General features: G+C 51.3%; 1 long non-coding RNA gene across 1 annotated transcript; it reads left to right on the forward strand.

Moving 5' to 3' along the window:
* The first annotated feature begins 1704 nt into the window (after positions 1-1704).
* On the forward strand, positions 1705-15050 carry LOC123614825 (uncharacterized). Its single transcript, XR_012507436.1, has 5 exons — positions 1705-1973; positions 2067-2233; positions 3133-9395; positions 11121-11251; positions 12240-15050. It is a non-coding gene; the product is annotated as an uncharacterized LOC123614825 (long non-coding RNA).
* Positions 15051-16177: the final 1127 nt, after the last annotated feature.

Consider the following 16177-nt stretch of genomic DNA (forward strand, 5'->3'; position numbering starts at 1 on the left):
AGTTGGTCTAATCACTCCTGAAACTTTTGAGAAAAGCACATGTATCCTCTTTAAGAAATGAGCAAACAGGAGCTCAAGTTGCTTACGAATATCTCCTAGAGTCACACAGGAAAGGAGGGGTGGGGCCGGACTTGGAGCTGGAGTCTATCTGACCCCCACCCCCTCAAGTCAAGGCCTTAGTCTTACTCCAGTGTTGCTCCTCCTTAAAAGAATTTTGTCTGGAGAAAACTTTTGAAGCAACTGCCAGTTGCCTACCTATTGCCCAGTCTCCTTTTTTTCTTTACCAATAACACCATCATTTTATCTGAGGCAGCAATGAGTCTAGATTTTAACAAAGAAACAAAAGATACCCTTTGCTTCTTTGCAACTAGTGTAATGCATGCGACATAATTTTGGCTGATGTGACAAAAGTAGAGTCTGTTGGGTATTTCTGGGAAAGTTTTGTTTTCTTGTTGCTTTCCATTTTTTCCTTCATGCTTGGAGTGTGGATTGGAGTCTGGACACGGAGAAGCCGCCTTGCAGCTGTGAGGCAACCACGAGGATAACAGCTACTTATTAAGGGTGGCGGAGTAGAGAGAGAGCGTGGGGACACTGAGGACCTCACAGAGTCCCGCCAGCTGCAGCCCAGCCCCATTGCCATGTGAAGAAATTTGGTTAAGCCACTGCAGTCTGGTTTCTGTTTCATGCAGCTGAACTCAGCCCCTCTTAGTAAAACGGGACACCACAACTCTTCTTACATGCCTGAAGGGCTGTCTTCGGAAGTTGGTTGGGACTTTTCCTCTGTTGCTAGGGAGTGTGGAAGGTTCAGGAAAACAGAAACTGGCTCAGTGAGATGGAGAAAGAAGCTTTGAGCTATGCTCTTTGTTCTTGGCCTCAGTGGAAAAGGTGGAAAAGTTGGCAGTGAGTTGGGGCAGTCCTCACCCACGGGAGAGTTTGAGCAGAAGCTGGATGGCCCTAGGCGGGGCCAGATGAAGAGACAATCTTTGGATTAGATAAAGGCTGAGCTAGAAAAGTCTACATATCAGCCTGTGAGAGGCTCGGCTGTGCCATTGCGAGACCCTCCTGACCACGAGTCTTGGCAGGAGGGCCGCTTTCTACATGCACGTGTACGGGAATGCGCCTCCGGGCATAAGTCAACTCCCAGCACTGCGTTAGCCCTGGCAGGAGAATCACAGAGGTTGGCTGCGACCAGATGGCCGGATTAAATAGCCTGGTTATGCTGACTTTGTGCTTGACCTTTCCCTCAGGTTCTCCCACTTCTGTCTTCTGAGAGGTGCATCACTCAAAAGTCTCTCAGTTTTAAGTGGCATAAAATCCCCAAAAGGGAATTTATTGACTCAGTTAACTAAATGTCTTAGGGGTTGTTGTTTTCAGATGTGACTAGACCAGGGGCACAGATGATGTCATCAGGAGCCTCCTTCCTTCCTTCCCTTCCTGCTGCTTATTCCTGAGCAGGCTTCATTCTCAGGCAGTTTTTCTCCTGGTGGTGGCCAGATAGCTAAGGGGAACCTCAGACTTACATCATAGCAAGGCCAGCAGTGAGACAGCACTTTTTTTTCCCCCGTCAGCAAAAATGCTGAGGAGGGCTGTCATTGGCCAGCTTAGGTCACATGCCCCCTTCTGACCAATCACGGTGGTCAAGGACATGCCACGCTCTCATTGGTTAGGCCTGGGTCATGTGCTCCCTGTGGAGCCTGGCAGAGGGGTCAGCTCTTCGTGGACTGAGATGGGGGAGGAGTGGAGTCCCACCAGGAAGAAGGATTAGATGATGGTCCGGCTAAAGCAACAGACATCCACTATAGGGGTGCTGCACCCGCCTTCACTCTCTGGCTGAAGGCTAGTCCCTGATCTTGGTGTCCGTTTACATGGTCAAAACCGTCTAAGTCTTTCCAAGACTGTTCTATGTCTAAGGGAGAAAATGGGGAACTTTTTTAGGACTCTTTAGGAAGCATAAACTCGGTTTGGCTTACCAGGTAAAAGCGTATGACTTCAATATTTGATTCAGCTACTTTGCAAGATCCTTATCTGGCTTCCTTTGCTCTTACCTCACCTGACACTCCCTGCAGGGCACTGATCCGAAATGAGGGACCTAGACCTTCTGACGTGTGGATTTGTTGTGACTCACCCAGTAAGGCTTCTAACTCTGCCACCCACTTCAAGCCCACTCACCAGCTTCTGGAGACCACCGGCTCTCTGCTCCTTTCTCGGAAAAGGACATTGTCTACACATGCTGGTATGACTTCCTTCACCAACTAGCCACACTGTTTTTATCTATCTACTTTTATTGGTTTAATCAAAGGAAGAGGTGTATGTGTTTTAAAAAAAATCAAATATACTAGAAGGCTTACAATGTAACTTCCCTACCCCAATTTCTCCTTTTTTTTTTTTTTTAAATTTTATAGCTATTTACCTCCAGATTTTCAGCTATTTACCTCCAGATTTCTAAATATTAGAAATCTTATTTTTATATATATATATATATATATACACACACTTTTAGATATTATCAATTGACTTTCTATTAGTGGAATCTTAGGATTTAGCTTTCTAACCACATACCCTATTCCTCATCCCAACGTGCTTCCTCTACACCTGTCCATTTTCGGTTAAACCGTTATTTAGCATTTGGATGATGATGGTATGTAAAACTTGTTCACCAGTGAGCCCTATAGTGCACTATGGTTACATTTCATCTCTTTTACAATTTGGAGTTACTAATTTTCCCTCTTCCTTCCTTCCTTCTTTCCTTCCTTCCTCTTCCTTCTTTCCTCTCTCCTGGAGCCCTGTCCTCCTTCTGCTTCAATTAAACTTCTTGACTCAGCTGTTATTCTGAAGTATTCCTTCCCTCATCATCCTGGGAATTCTTTCTTTCCTTCCTTCTCTCTTTTTGGTGACACAAATCTTCCATATCTTCCTGAGAAAGGGTGCATTAGAAATAGACACTTTAGGCCTTGCTTGTGTGAAACATTTGCATTCTCCTCTCATACTGATTGATAGTTTGGCTGGATATAGAATTCAGGTTGGATGTAATTTTCTCTCAGAACTTTGAAAGCATTGCTGCATTGTCTTCTAGCTTCCAGTGTCCGTGTTGAGAAGTCTGATGCCATTTTGATTCCTGGTTTTTCTCTGCAGGGCCTAGCAGAATGCCTGGAGGAGGGTGACGTTCAGCAAACATTGTTTGAATGAATAAACACACACATGCTTGCCACATCCAGGATGGCTGGCGAAATTGTAGAACTTGATATACTGACTCAGAGCGTGTTGCTCTGCCATTATGATTGTCTATCTATGATTTCTATCTTCTTTAAGGGGTGGGGCTACTCTCATCTTAACCTTGTTCTGGAGGGATAGATCCAAAAGGTTCCCACCACTGGACTCCTGCAAGCGATCAGCCTGATTAGTGCTGGTTCCATTCCCCAAGCTGCTACAGAAACCTGCTATAATCCAAACACTCCTGGAGGCTGTTGGTTGCCCACCACCCTTCCTATTTTCAGATGGAGGCCGTTCAAGCTGTTCCTGCATGCCAGGGGTCCTGTGTTCAAGGGGGTGTGCTCCACAGGCTGCTCTTGCCAACTGGCTCCTGACCTATCGCGGTTCCCTATGCCGCATCAGCCATCCCTGTGTGATGCCCCTCCTCCCCATCCCTCCTACCCTTGCCTTGGTTCAGGACTTGACACCTCTCTCCTGGAATTCTCCTACAGCCTCCTGACTTCTCTCTCTGCCTAGAGGCTAACCAATGGCAGTTTTAAAACATGCCCACAAGTCTTTGACACTCCTCCTTCCAAAAGGTGGAGGCTAATTCCTCTCCCTTTGAGTGTAGGCTGGACTTACTGACTCACTTGTAACAAATAGAATATGGCGGAAGTGACTGTATATGATTAAGTCACTGTGGCTTCCTTTTCATCCTCTCTTGGCTCTCTGGTTCTGATAGGAGCTGCCACATTGGGAGGAGCCCTAAGGAGAGGCCCATGGGCCTTCTGCCATCAGCATGTGATTGAGTTATCTTCCAGCCCCTGTCAAGCCTTCAGATAGCTTGACTGTAACCTCAGGAGAGACCTTGATCCAGAACCACCACTTAGGCTGCTCCCAGATTCCTAACCCTCAGAAACCATGTCAGATAATGAATGTTCATTGTTTTAAGCTGCTAAGTTTTAGAGTAATATATTATGCAGCAATAAATAACTAATACACCACTTCCCAAACTACCCTCCAAACCACTGTCAGAGTAATCTTTCAGAAGTGAAAATCTGATCAAGTAATTTTCCTTTTAAGGTCCCTCTGTGGCTACCCACGACTTTCAAGTCCTAACTCCTGTGCTTTGCACACAGGCCTTCGCGTCACCGTGGTCTCTCTGCCCAGGTCTCAGGCTGCATTTCCAACAACCCTCTTCACCCCTCCTTATCTGGGCCACGCTCTCTTTGGCCCTAGTCCTTGTTGCTCTCTCACCTGAGATGCCCCAAATTTTTCTTTAACTAGCTAACTGATTAACCAACCAATTAACTAACAAGAACGGCTTAAGCACCTGTGGACCCTGATCCCTGCCAGCCCTCGGGGGACTATGGCGGACAGACTCTAGTTGGCCCTGCTGACCTTCACCTCTTGGTATTTTAGCCAAGAGAATATGGCCAAGTTGGGGGTGGGGATAGTGAGGGTACCTAGAAATGAATTCCTGCTCAGCAACCCTGTATGACTTGTCCCTGAGATAACCAAGAGATGCCGGCTGGTTTTGGCATGCTGACATGTCGCTCTGTAATTGCTCTCAAGTCTACTCATGCCTGTGTATCTTATTTCCATAACACAAGCTCCATGGTGATACCTGTTTATTTTATCCCTTCCTCCTCCTCCATGCCCACCCCACCCCGTCCTCCCGGAGGGGGCCTGGTGCTCACCCAATGAGCTTGAGGGAGGACTGAGTGAGTGGGAGGACTGGGTGGTTTGCCCTGGTGACTGTTCCCCTACCTGTCACACACGGCCTCGCTCCCCCACTATTTTAGGTCAGGTTCCCTAGAAGCGGAGCCTGAGGCAGAGATTCTTGCGCAAGTGAGTTTTTGAGGAAGGGATGCCAGGTGAAATTGTCAGGGAGTGAGGGAAGCAGGAGGGGGCAGGGAGGATGCTTGGCAAACCGGTGGGTTGAGTGGAGGTCTCGCCTCAGATGGTCCCATGAGGCGCTCTGGAGTATAAATGGCACCACAAACATTGTCCCTTCCTAAAGCACGGAGACTGGACTTCTGTCCTCCAGCATTGTTCAGTCATTGCTTCTGCCTGGAAACAACCAGCATGTCAGGCCAGGCAGCTCTGGGAGGCTGGTACAATTCTCAGAAGGGATCAGTTGTGAGCAACTCACAGTCACAGTGGCTGAGGATGGGGTGCCAGCCTGGCACGGGGGAGCCAGGTCACTCTGCCCAGCAACTTGCATATGCAGCTGCTGGCCTGAAGCTGTCCCTCTGGGTCCACTGGTCCCAAGGTTTAAAGCTGCCAGACACCTCTGAGGCTGAGGGTTGGGAGCCCAAAGCAGGCCTCCAGTCTGCCCACAGAACTGTTTATGAAGGAAGGCTTTATAGTGGGTTGAATAACCACCCCCGCACCCCTATTCATGTCCACCTGGAACCTGAGAATGCGATCTTACTTGGAAATAGGGCCTTTGCAAATGCAGTAAGTTAAGGATGCATTAAGTTTAGGGTGGGCCCTAAATCCAATGACAAGTGTCCTTATAAGAAGAGAGGACACACAGAGACACACAGGGCAGAAGGCCATGTGATGACGGAGGCAGAGGCAGAGATTGGAGTGATGTTTCTGTAAGGTGAGGAACACTAGGAGCCTCCAGAAGCTGGAAGCGGCCAGGAAGGGTCCTCCCCTGGAGTCTTCAGGAGGAGCATGGCCCTATGGGCAACTTGAGTTTGGACTTCTGGCTTCCTGAACTGGGACAGAATGAACTTTTGTTGTCCTAAGCACCCCAGTTTGTGGTAATTAGTACAGGCCCTTGGAAACCAGTACAGGCCCTAAGGCCTGGTGCCAGGGGAAATGCACTCCCCCCACCCAGCTTGGGAGTCTCCCTGCCACTTACTTCTTGTGTGACCTGGGCCGTCATTTCCTTTCCCTGAGCCTCAGTTTCCTCACCTGTTATTAGAGCGGAGTAAATGACCTGCCAGGGCATGATCTGAGATTTCCAGGCTGAGATGTTTTAAAGAAATATCGGTGCTCTACGCTGGAATTTGACACAACATTGTAAAATGACTATAACTCAAAAAAAATGTTAAAAAAAAAGAAGCAGGAATTAGATGTTGCATTATAGAGCACTGTGAAATGTACTGCTGATAGGAAATGTATGTATATCTATTAGTGTACATATGTATTTTTTAATGGCGGTACTGGGGATTGAACTCAGGACCCTGTGCATGCTAAGTATGTTCTCTACCACTGAGCTCTATCCATCCCCCTCTCTATTAATATTAATTGGGTGTCCTTTTATCCCTGCTCTGTCAGGAAAGTTGTGGTGCTGGTTTTGGTAAGAAGTAAGCATGGAAACATCTTAAAGAAGCTTTGAAAGAACACTTGGTCTGCATAGTGTTTATATAGTTTAGTTTTGTTAGCAATAACATGAATTTATTCTTAAAAAAAAAAAAAAAGAAATATGGATTCCCAGACGCACTTGCACTCACCCTGGTCAGGGTGTTGCCCCAACTCTGACCCAGCAGGCAGGCACCCACACCTGAGGCCCCATCTGGGCATCCCTGCAAGAGCAGGTTTCCGAGGAAGCTTCCGGCTTGGTATCTGTGAGAAAGAAGATTCTGAGAGGCGTCCATGAGAGAGGGTTGCTGGCTGAGATCTACTGCCAGAAGAGGCCAAGTGCAGAGGGGCGCGTGGTGAGTTCTCAGCGACATGAAAACAAAGGGAGCACTACACAGAAGTACCCGCAGACGCATGGGCATCCTTGAAGGGAGGGCAGGAGTGGTGTCGTGGGGCCAGTGGGCTGCACACACCCTACCTGTTCTCTGCTCTCTGTCGGCTTCACATTTTTTACCTTATGCACTTATGACTTAAAAAAAAATAATCAGTATGTTCTAAAACGAAAAAGCCCTAGTGTTGGAAATGCACGTGGAAGAAAGAGAAAGGAGTTTCTTTGCTCCTCCCTTTCCTTACCCGCTGCCAACCCCCACCCCGAGGCAGTTCCGCTGCTGGGTCTATTTGTGTCTTTGTCTGTCTGCCTCCTGCGGTGCCCTGTGCCCAGCAAGTGGGGGGCACCCAGGAGGGCGGGTGGTGGGCTTGGTGCCCCGGAGCCTCAAAGCTGGGAGTGGAGAATTCCATACACAGCAGTCAAGTGTTGGCAACAGAGGCTGAAAAGTAGCCACAAAGGCAACACAACAGAGGAGGTGCGTGCTCAGTGTGACAGCTCAACGCCTTGCACGTTATTATTATTATTGTTACTATTATTATCTAAATTGCCAAACGAGTGATGGAGACAGAAAGTCCTGTGGGTTCCAGGGGAGGAGAGAGGACTGTGAACTGGACAGCAGGGATGGCTTGATGGAGGAGGGAGCTTCCAGGCTGGACAGCTAAGATGAGGAAGCTGACCTGGGGTTGGGGGAAGGGGGTGTTTGGCGCCTCCTGTATACTGTCTTTCTAGGTGGCACAGTTTTTCTATTAAAGCATAGCTGATTTACAATGTTGTGTTTGTTTCTGGTATACAGCCAAAAAATGCACATATATATGTATTCTTTTTCATATTCTTTTCCATTATGGTTTATTACAGGATATTGCATATAGTTCCCTGTGCTACACAGTAGGATCTTGTTGTTTGTTTTATATGTAGTAATTTGTATCTGCAAATCCCAAACTCCTAATTTATCCCTCCCCCACCTCCTTTCCCCTTTGGTAACCATAAGTTTGCTTTCTATGTCTGTTTCTGTTTGGTAAATAAATTCATCTGTACCATATTTTAGATTCCACATATAAGTGATATCATGTGATATTTCTCTTTCTCTGTCTGACTTACTTAGCATGATAACCTCTAGGTCCATCCACGTTGCAGCAAATGGCATTATTTCATTCTTTTTTATGGCTGAGTAGTATTCCATTATATATATACACCCTCCCCCATCTTTATCCATTCATCTGCTGATGGACATTTAGGTTGTTTTAATGTAATATGTTGATGTGAAGGCTGCTAAGACCCAGATGAAAGGACATCTAGAGCAGAGCTTCTCCAGCTCTGTGGTCAAGGGCCAATAGTTTTCTTTGTAATATCTAATCAATGATGGGCCATCTCTTCTGTAAAATAGAAGACAAAAGAATTGCTGGGAAAAAAATGAAATGAGCAAGAGACACGTGTAATACAAGCCAATTTTAAAAAATTATTAGATTCAACTGATATAAAACAACTCTGTCAAAATGCTGGGAAAGTATCTAAATGCTTGCCGACACTTTCCGTGCTTGTCCCACCCTGGATCTGAGCAAGTGGTTTGCTGAAGGGCCTCAGATGGCACTTTGAGTAGCCCTGCTCCAGAGAAAGCCTCAGAGGGGCAAGAACGGGGACCGTTCATAGAAGATGGCACATGGTGGAGCCTTGGAGATGATGCTTCCCAGCCCCACCATGCGCCTACCGCTTCTGGTACCTGACTACATTTCTGGTGGGAGCAGCCCCTGCGGAGGCAGGAGGCCCAGGCTGGGATGTGTGCTGTCCCCACCTGGGAGAGGCAGAGCCCTGTGTAGAGGGGTGCAGGGTAGAGGAGGGAGGCTGGCAGCAGCCTCAGTTTCCCCTTGACTCTCCTGGGAAATTTGGCCCCTCTCCAGCAAACACCCTACCAATGACCAGCCCACCTTCTTTGGAAGTCACTTCAGTAAACAGCTCTTGTACTGAGCATGTTCCTCGGACAAGCTCTCTCTCCAGCCCCAAGCAGCTTGTGCAAGTGGGTCCTCTTCCTGGGAGGTGGTGGAGAACACAGCTGTCTCCGTCCAGTTATAGGACCAGTGATGTTATAACACCAAGCATCGGAGCCTCCTCCTGGGTTAGTATCTGGACAGCTGCCCAGCAGGCCCCCCTTAATTGGCTCTGTTAGGGAGCAGTTTATTAACTTGTTTCCCTGCTGTGATGGAGACAATGGTAATAAGAATAAAAATAACTACCCTCGCTTAACTCTGAACAGGCACTGAGCTCTGCACTTTACCTACATTAGCTCATCTAATTCTCACAACCCTAGGAGGGAAGTGTCAGTATTACTCCTGTTTTACAGACAAGCAAGCTGAGGCTGAACATTTAAGCAGCCTGCTGAAGTCACACAGCGGGTTGGTGACAGAGGCAGGTAAAACCAAGTCTTTCCGACCCTGAGCTCCATTCTGGGCTAGGGCGTGGAGACCTGAAGTGAGTGGGGAGGAAGAAGAGCCAGAGCAGGATGTGGGTGAGTTTCTCCAAAATGAGCTGGGCCGCTGGGGCAGCTCTTTCTGGTCTATGGGGAGGGGCTGGGGCTGAAAGCGACCATCATCTTCACGGTTTCTTTGGAAGGGGAAGGAGACACTGCAAGTTGTGATGCCCAGCACGGGCTCCAGTGGGAGGGTTTTACACTCTGCCCTGCAAGGCAACCGGCAAGTACTAGCTGACCATTTAGCCCTAGGACACTCCTCAGCTTCTGAGCTGCAAGATGATGAATTTGGACGTCAGACTTGAAGCTTTTCCATAGGTTACAGATGGCAAAATTGTCAGGCGAGACTAATTACCCCCTTCCTTTCTCCTGTTTCCCGTCAACCCCCAGGACAGAGAAGGTCTCCAGGTCAGAGCAGAAGGCTGGGCGTGGGGTGGGGAACTCTGGGAATCTTCTCACCTCCCCACTGGCGGGGCTGAATCCTTGGGGGCCAGACACTAGAAGCCCCAGTTATGCTTGAATAACTAAGAATAGAGGGAACAGGCCCTCCCCCCCCCACTTTCTGGCTGTAATTCTGAGAGGGCTGCCAGTCCCAGAGATGTAGTGATGGCTCTGTGGGGTCCCCAGACCCCTCCATGGGATGAACCCTCTTTCTGCAAGAGCAAGGATGATGCTAGGTGAAGGGAAGGGCTGCAGGGTCCTGATGTGGGAGGCAAGCCAAAGGACAGAGTGTGCACCGCACATGGTAGATGAAGGCTGAGCTGTGGACCCCAACACACCAATCCTGCAGAACTGCCTGGACCCCCTCAAGATACCCAGAAGTTTCCAGAAGCTCTTGGAGAGGCTTATGGGGCACTTTGCAGAAGGCTTGGGTTGCGCATTAGTGACTAGAGATGAGAAACAGGGAGACAGGTGGGAGTGGTCAGCTGGTCTGTGTGTGGTCAGATGTTAGAGATCGTGGCTGGAGGTCCGGGGCCAAGAGTCAAACCTTGGGCAGGAACAGAGGTCAAAACAGGAGGGGAGCACAATTAAGGGGTAGCTCTGCTAGGGGGAAACTGAGTCAGGGAGACAGCTGGGGTTTCTGAGAAGCAGGCAGCGGTGAGGGCAGTAGATGGCAGAGGGCCAGGTTAGTGGAGGGTCATCCAGTTAGGCGGGAGCAGGCGGTTGCCCTCCAGAGCAGGCAGGGAGGACTGCGCTTGGCTTGCAGACCTTAGAGGCCCTGAGAATGTAGAGGCCCATGAGGGGCCTCTTATTCTTCAAGGAGATGAGGAAGAAGATTTGTGTTCTGAAGTGTGGTAGATTTGATAGACCTGGAAGTGAATCAGGGTACTACTGGATTCTTTCAACAATTTTAGGCAAATGGGATTGGGGTCCTTGCATCTGCATTCGTGGTGCTGGACACGGTACCGAGGGAGAGAGGCGGGGAAAGCATTGGTTCCCCTGCTCTACGGACCAGAGCTCCAGAGGGGGCCTGGGGATCTCTTCCAAGGTCACGTCCAGATCTAGCTTGAGTCAGAACCGGGCCTGGAATTGCTGCTGGGCAGTGGGAGAGCGGGGCATGCAGCCGGGTCAGGGGTGGACAGAGTTACTGCCATGGAAAAGGGCGGTGTCCGCAGCGCGACCATGTCCTCTGAGCCTGGCATGGCATCAAGCCCCTCGTAATGCTGAGTGATGCCTGCGTTCACAGTGACCCCGGGAGGGGGCTTTTAGCTCCCCCTTTACAAGTGAGGAAGCTGTGGTGGGGACATGTCATGTTTTGCCCAGGGTCCTGCGGCCAGGCAGTGGTAAAGCTGGGCTCTGACTCCAGAACTCTGATCCGCTCTGTGCCATCCGGGCCCCATCTAGAACTGGCCTCAAGAAGCTGGCAGCCTGTCCAGGACACAGTTTTAAAACTAGTAAGTTCATCTACCCTTTTTGTCCCCTTCCTTCCTCTTCTGCAGAAGCAAATCTCACTGCCAGTTTCACTAAATCCCCTCTCTTGCCCTTTCCTCTGGGTCTTACTTGAGAATGAGGTTAGCTGGCCACAACTTCCCCAGAAGTTCAGCCTGGTCTCTCCGGGCCTCTGGAGAAAATTTGCATCTTAATGGAGAGGGGATTAGCTGCTGGGATCTTGGGATCCAGGGGAAGGTGGCTTCTGGTGGCCCAGTTCTCAGCCTCAGGGACAGAAGATGAGGCGCTGGGGCAGGCCCTGCCCTGGGCTCCTGGCTCATGCCTGGCGGCCTCTGCCAGAGAGGGCAGACTCCGCTGGGCCTGGCTTCTGAGAACTGGGCTGGGCTCCAGGCAGGGCCTCAGGCTGATCCCCAAGGCTAAGTCTCACCTCTTTCCCCCGCAGCACACGTTGGGTTGGGCCTCTTCTCCACCCTCTTCCGTGGATCCTGGCCCTGGCCGGGGACCCTGGGCCAGCTCCCCTGCTGCCAATGCGTTTCCCGGCACCATCTGACCCTGGACCAGCTGTGAGCAGGCAGAGGCGCAGGAGCAGCTGGCTGGCCTCTGGGTGGTGGAAACCAGGAGTCGGCCGGGCCCAGGCAGGCTGGCTCAGGCTGGGGGAGTGAGGTGGGCAGGCCCGGGCAGCCTTCTGGAGGAATTTCTGAATTACCTATTGGCTGGAGACCAGAGGCCAGAGCGGGCCTGGGCTGGCCCTGTGGGCTGAGGCCCCTGAAGGGTCTTCCTCCTGGCTCTGAGGCCTCACTACCTCAGGCCCCTCTCTGCCCGCTGGCCTCAGAACTGCAGCGTGGGGGTCATCAGTGCTCCTCCTCCTCTGTGGGGGAAGAGGCAACCAGGACGTAAAGGGGCAGGGCGGGCCTCCCCTGACCCCTGCCCTTCTTCCTCCCTCATCTGCAACCTGTTGAGGCCAGGACTGTTTTTCTCTTTCCTCTCTTCCAGAAACACAGATCCCATTTGGCCAGAGTCAAGACGAGGCCTGTGCTCTCTTCATCTTCACTGGAGTTGCTGGCGGAGGTGATGGGTCCGCTGCTCCCACATCCTCCAGTTCTGTCCCCTAGACAGGAAGGCCCTTTGTGTGTAAACATCCTCTCCCTCGGACAAGACCAGGAACATAGTTGTGCAGCCATTTGTTAAAAAAGACTATTAGGAATTTTCAGACAGTGGTAACAGAGCATGAAGCCAAGCCCCAGGCCCTTCTAAGTACGGGCTCTGTGTGGCTGCATGGGCTGCACCCATAAAACCAGCCCGCTCCCAGAAAATCCCTGGCCCTCCTCAGCCCCAACCCCTCTCTCCTGGACCATGTCCCTGAGACCTTGGCTGGAAGGCAGGTCTGAGCAGACATCCCCACTCTGCTCCCTCCTGATTACACTGTCCTCAGTGGCAATGTCGGGTGCCCCACCCTGACTCTCCTCAGGGAAACTGAGGCAGTAGGAAGACCTGGGGACTTACCACCTTGTGTAGTACCTTCCATTCCAGATGACTAGGGGACGGACAGTGGCGGAGGCTGAGTCTGGGGCTCCCCTCGGCTACCAGGGCCCTGGGTTGGGGGTAGCGGGGACAGAGAAGTTCTCACCCTGGCCTTCCATTCCGCATCAGTGGCTGTCTTCCCGAGGGCGGGAGCGGGGAGTGCAGGGTTGCTTTGCCAGCTCCAAACCAGGCCTCCACACGGCCAGGCCTGCTTGCTTTGTTTCTTGTCTCTGCGGCATAGTGGCTGGCTCAGACCACTGGCAGGGTGACTGCCTTGGGGGACGGTGGGGTCTGGGTCCAGGAATGTCCTTACTTGGGAATTATGCTGGACTCTGGCAGCAGCAGCTGAACAGGGGTCAGGGAGAGCAGGCAGGCCCTGCCCGGGGGCTGGAAACCACCCCTCGGGCTGTAGGAAGAGTCCAGGTCCAGAGGGAAGGTGGGCCTGACAGTAACCAACGCTGGCCCCTGCTCTGCCCTGGCAGGCCCCGCAGGCCACAACCTGGAGAGACACTCTTTCCTGCCTCTTCTTTCCCGGGCTCCCAGCAGCCACAGGGATGATAAGGCCCCCCCCCCCATAAGTTTAGGGAGCCCTCTGGGCCTGGCGTGGGGCCTGTGGTCTGTGTGTGAGTCCCATTTACTCTTACAAAGCCAGAGGGATGGGTTCTGTAATTACAATGATGAGAATCAGATTACCTGAGTAGCTGGTTGCAGCCAAAGGACTGCCACGTTGTCCCTGTGCGGCTCCACCTTTGCAGGAGTCCTCCCAGGGGCAGTGTGTGCGTGGCTGTCTGTTTAATGTGTGCCTGCCTCCCTGATCGGGCTCAGGCTCCACGTCACTGAGTCAAGCTGGCCCATTGCACTCTCAAGACTAACCCTGATGCCACACACGGGGCCTGGCACAGAGTAAGACCTCCGTAAAGAACAAGGGAAGAAGGGAGAAGGGAGAATCGCACATAGGCCAGCCTATCACCCAGCCCGTGCCCCGACCACCGGGCTGCCCTGCCTCCCTCTCACCGCAGTCCCTTGATGTACTGCCCCCAGGCCAGGGTAGGTCCTTGTGGCCAAGCCAGTTGGGGCCCTGCATCCAGCCAGGTTGGGAAGTGGGGCAGGAGAGAGCTTGGCTGCATGAAGGAGCCCTGCCTCCCTCCCCACCCCCAGTCAGGGTCCTTACCACTGAGGCTCGTTGGTGGTGGGGAGGCTTTCCATGGGAGGTACCCCTGGGCCAGCTGGCTCCTAGCTTAGTGCCCCCAGCCCTGTGAGACAGGGGTCCTGGCAGCTGGGAGAGTCTGGCCCTGGGTGGCTGGGTAGCAGGGGGTATATTGCCAGGAAGGCTGCTTCTGGTAGAAACACCTGTGTTTACTGTGTGCCTCTGATCTTGCTCGGTGAGCAAGCCAGTCCTCAGCTTTCCCAGTGCCCTTGGAACTTCTGCTTCCACAGTTTGGCTGGAGCTTCTGCCCCTGGGCCAGTCCCCCGCCATTCGGAGCCTCTGTGGACCTTCGCCCAGACGTGTTTGCAGCCGGGCCCTGCCAGATGCCGGGCGGCGTGTCTGCTGGAACAGCTCTCGGGAACCCACAGCTGGGCTGCTGAGAGCAGGGATCTGTTCACTCTTTCTTCATCCTTTGAATGTGTTCTGAGAACCTCTGAGCAACTCCCACCCCTATGTTGCCCCCCACCCCCAACTGGTAACCACTAGTTTGTTTTTTATGTCTGGGAGTCAGCTTCTTTTATGTTATATTCACCAGTTTGTTGCTGAAGCCTATTCTTCATACAGCAACAAGGATACCCTTTTCAAAGATGTCAGAGTCCCCCCTCCTCTGCGCCAAAGCCTGCAAGGGCCCACCTCACTGAGACCCACGCTTCCGTTTATAATAGCCCTTGAGGCCCCCTGATTAGGCGCTGCTCCCTCTGACCTCACCTCCCACCACGGCTCCCTCCCTCTCTGCTCCAGCCTCAGGCTGCCTTACTGGCCTCAGACACACCAGGCCGGTTCCTGTCTTCGGACCTTTGCTCAGCCTGAAAAGCTTTCCCCAGATCCACAGGGCTCTCCCTCACTGCCTTCAGGTTGTTGCTCAAATATCACTCCTCACCTGTTTAAAATTGTAAACCCACCCCCCTCCCCCACAGCAATGACCCTCCTGAATCTCCCCTCCTGGTTCTGTTCTTTCCCCCACAGCATGTATCTTCTAACATTGTGTATGAAGCACTATCTGTTATAGTCATTACTCGTGGTCAGTCTCTTCCTGCTAGAATGTAAACTCTGTATAAAGTTTTGGTTTTTTATTCACTGATGCATCCCACCCACAACAGCACTGAACACATTGTAAGTCCCTAATAAACGTTTATTGAATTTAATTGAAGTCACGTACACTTTAGTATAAATAGGTGTACATGGTCTCCCTGCCCCACCTCTTGCATTCTAAGTTTTCCCCCCACTAATTTAAGAAGAGTTTTTTCCTTGCATCACAGTGCCTTTAGGAAAAGTCTTTTGGGGGCTGTGAGTTTTATAGTCTTGAAATAATGCCAAGTGGATGGAGGACCCACAGTGGACCCAGGAGTCAGGAAAGGAAAAGCTGCAAGAACTGCCTCACGCCTCCCAAAAGGCAGGCGTGGAGGTGGCAGCCTTCTGGGCTCAACAGAGGAAAGGGACAGCATCCCACACATGCTCATGGTGTGACCACCAATGATTGCTCCAAGGATGGCGGCGAGGAGAGAGGTGGGGAGGACCAGACAAGGGTGAATCCTTGGAGTTGACTCCTCCAGCCAGTTTTCGTGGCAAAACGGTCTCAGGAAGCAAACCGGACTCCACATCAGGAAGGTGTCTGGTCTCTGCTGGTCGACCTGCAGGCAGGGGCTCAGTGGGACCCCTTTCAGGGCCCCAGCGTGGATTTGATGTTTATGCCACTGTCCGTTTTTTAAAATGTGTCACTTGTTGTGAATTTCTCCTCTCATTCTAGATACATATCCAATTCCTAAGCCTTATATTGTATTTATACATATGTATTTTTTGAAAAAAAAGGGAGGGGGAAGTTCCGGACTGTATAATCTCAGGCTCCACAGAAACTGTGTCTGCTCCTGAGTGGGCAGATTGAGGGTTCTAGCCCCAGCTCCCCCGCTGAGACCCATGTCACTGAAGCCAGCTGCATTGCTGCCTTTTCAGACACCTAATAAGAATCTGATTTCCCTGAGCCAGTTTGGGGTCCTACTTTCTTTTTCTGAGCTTCCCCCCAACCTTGCTTTAGAGCTGAAGCCCCTGTGCGGAGGTGGAGGACTTGTGGGATTGGAGCACCCTCTGCTGGGAAAATAGGGGTACAGCCAGGAGAGCAGCACAAGCCAGGAGTGGCTACATTGAAATCCCGCTGTTAAAGATTGTGGCAAGAAAGTAGGTGGGTCTGGGGGTTAGTACACAGGCA

This window comes from Camelus bactrianus, chromosome 6 (assembly GCF_048773025.1).
Source record: "Camelus bactrianus isolate YW-2024 breed Bactrian camel chromosome 6, ASM4877302v1, whole genome shotgun sequence".
Lineage (NCBI taxonomy): Eukaryota > Metazoa > Chordata > Mammalia > Artiodactyla > Camelidae > Camelus > Camelus bactrianus.